Here is a 3,275-nt window from a genome sequence, read left to right on the forward strand (position 1 = left end):
TCTACTTATGGTTGACATCTGAAAATGTCTTAGGACCGTTATTTCCTCTGATTATTGACTAGTGTGGACTTCTCTCGAATGAAGTCACACCGATTGTTTTAATTATGCTTGATTAGTTGAGCATGATGTCATTACCTTTGGATGAGTGATCACCAGAGTTGTTATTTTGTTGGCTCATACTCATTGTTATTGGAGCCTCCATTAATATTCACTCACCTCTAGAATTTAATTATGAGTGAGTTGTTTTCACTTATCTAGATTTTTATTTTCAACTCGTTTGTTTGTAATGTATGCATTATTTCATTTCATATTAAGTAGCATTACTTGTATGTCTGTTTCCTTTCATGATCCACCATGACAGGGACTCGGGTGGATTATATGAAACGATCCTAGTTCTACTTTAAATTAAACTAAATAAAAATACGGGTTTTCAAAAAAATTAATAAAAATTTTATAAAAATTTTGGTATGAACTATCTATTTATATAACAACCTGTCTGTTACCGACAACAAATTTAAAATGCAACCAACAATACAAAATAAACTAGACCGAAAACTGAACGAGAACCGGAGAAAAAGATTCGACCTTCCAAACGTCCATAAATCATATACTTGGATACTTACATGCCCAAAGACAATCTATAACTCTTTACCTTTACATTAATCTAAGTAACAAAATAAAATACTATAAAATGTTGAAATAAACTTTTGCGGAAGACTGGCATGGTCAGAGGGATGTGCCGTGCCCGCATCACAGTCCACTCGATAGTCCTGCCCTGCAATCTCAATGATAACCTGAACCTGCACTAAGTAGATGTAGTGAGCCTAGGGGCCCAGCAAGAATATGGGGTAAAATAACAAGGGTTTTAAAAGTACATGCTTAATACTTAAAATACTTGTACTTAATATACCTTGAAACTTGCTATGAAAAGTTGAATGATAAATGAGAATGAGATGTAATGCATGCAATGAACTCACACATAACTCATACTTTTAAACTTGAAACTTTCTTAATCTTAATCTGAACCTCATGCATAACTGAAACTGAATAAACTGAACTGAACTAAATAAATTGAACTGAAACAGTCATATAAATTTTGAACTGTAACTGTGAACTTAGATCCTTGAATTGTGACTCTGGTTTCGATCATGATCATGGCTGCAGTGCACTATGCCGCAAGGAAGTCAGGATGTCTCCCAAACTCGTCTTGCCCCTGATTGGTATGGGAAGTCAGGATTTCTCCCAAACTCGTCCATACACGTCTGGTGGTATGGGAAGTCAGGACGTCTCTCAGCTCGTCCATACACGTCTTTCTGTGGTCACAACCATTTCACTTTGTTCAAAATATTTTCTTTCCTTCTTAATTCATGGACTTAAGCATGCTTATGTAGATGTCATGTACTTGTAAATATTTACTCGATAATCATGCAAAAAACTCAGATATGGATGACCGGGATGGTGATTTAGGGACTTAGCATGAATTTATGGAAAAGACTTCCTTTGAAAATGATTTCTCGATTACTCGACTCACAAATAGTTGATGAAAGATGATTGACAAGGATGGTGATTTAGGTGGCAAACCATAGCTAAGAACTTAGACTTTACTTTAGGCACTTAGGACGTATCCCGGGCTATCCACTTGCATAGCTCATAACTTACTAAATTTTTTATTTTTTACGGCTTACGCTCGAAAACGCGGTTCCCATGCACTCTATAGTTAACTATGAAGTCATCCTCGTGGCACAAATCTTACCCAATAATTTCTGGAAACAATGTTTCCGAACAGCCACTTAACGACTAAAAGTTGCGCCTTAGCATTCAATAGCCTAGAACTCAACCAAACCTTAACCGAATTAGTTCCTGCTTAAAATGACGTTTTCCCAACATCCTAGGCTATTTCTAAGCTCAAGCCCTTAACCAAAGCATGTGTGTGACCCTGCTTAGACCAACCATATCCGGACAGCCCACTACATAACCCAAAAATCTGCTCACCCAAGTCATTATCCATCCCCCCCTTCCTAGGCAGCACCTAAACCTTACAATCCTTGTTACAACTTTTAAATTCTAGGACCTAGACCACTTCCTAATTCCACCATAACCCCTAAGGCTGATCCCTTCACAAGCCATAGCACCTTTCTAACCCACAAGGAAAGCTCCCCAAGCCTAGCAGACTCGGCAAGACAGCCCCTGCCCCTGCGCAGATTCCCAGCCCGAGGAAGACCCTGCCTAGCCCCTTGCCTCAACAGCCCCTCTCCTCAACTTGCTAGCCATTTCACACAGCCTAAGCACTACCATGTGAGCTACGTCTCAACAATGGTAGCTCCTAAATCACCAATCCCAGACCACACAAGAAATCGAATCACGCAAGTTCAACTCCATGAGGAAAAATAAAAAACACGGCAGAAGCAAGCAAAATCAGTATTTTCCAATTCAACCCTATCCATTACAAGTCACAACTTTATTTCAAACACAAGCATGTGCATGCACTCAAAGGAAATCAGAAATCCCGAACGGCTAATCCAAAGGGAAATGGAGAACTCGAACAAGGCCAGATGCTATGAAACAACAGAAATATCTACCACATTTTCCCAACGCAAGGAATCGATGCAAAACAATCATAAACACATTATTTTATATCCCCAAGGAATCAGAAGAGGAACCTGAACGATGAAATGAAGAAAAAGAAACAGAAGCATTGAACGGCCATCAAGGAGAAAAATATCAGACAACCCAAGCAACTTCTGAAATGCAAATAAAATTCGAAATACATGAGGTAAATGCAAACACACAACATATTAATCTACTTGGTGGCCAAAGAAAGCCCATATCCTTGCCTTGGTTTGGAAAGCTCGGAAATGGGGCTCGAGCTGCTGGAATCGAGCTGGAACAGGGCTCGAACGAAGAAGAAACAGCTTACTCTGCTCGCTAAGGTGAAGCTTCGCCGGAGAAGAAGAAACGGCGGCTGCGGCGGCGAGAAATGGTTGGAGGAGATGGAAGCCGATGCCTTGGGCGTGAGAAATGGGGAGAAAGAAATGAGAGGAATTGCGTCTGATGAAAAATGGAGAAGGGGGAAATCTTACAGGGCCGAGAACTTGGGTAGTGAAACTCTTAATGGGCCGTGAACTGGGTTGTGGATTTACCTTTTGGTCGGGTCAACACAAAAGTTTAAGCAAATAGGAAACATAATACACAAAATATAACATATAGTATTTTATATGGTGCGAGTAAAATTGTTATGCCCAAAAATTTTGGCAAATACTCAAAGTTGAAAATCT

The 3,275-nt window shown here is 39.6% G+C and overlaps 1 long non-coding RNA gene across 1 annotated transcript; it reads right to left on the reverse strand.

The window, feature by feature from the left end:
- Positions 1-532: 532 nt before the first annotated feature.
- LOC140870690 (uncharacterized) lies at positions 533-3,043 on the reverse strand. The gene is made up of 2 exons (XR_012147526.1): positions 2,835-3,043; positions 533-800 (listed from the first exon to the last, which is right to left on the reverse strand). It is a non-coding gene; the product is annotated as an uncharacterized lncRNA (long non-coding RNA).
- Between the last annotated feature and the right edge of the window lie 232 nt (positions 3,044-3,275).

The sequence above is a fragment of the Henckelia pumila genome, unplaced genomic scaffold, assembly GCF_033568475.1.
Source record: "Henckelia pumila isolate YLH828 unplaced genomic scaffold, ASM3356847v2 CTG_170, whole genome shotgun sequence".
NCBI lineage: Eukaryota > Viridiplantae > Streptophyta > Magnoliopsida > Lamiales > Gesneriaceae > Henckelia > Henckelia pumila.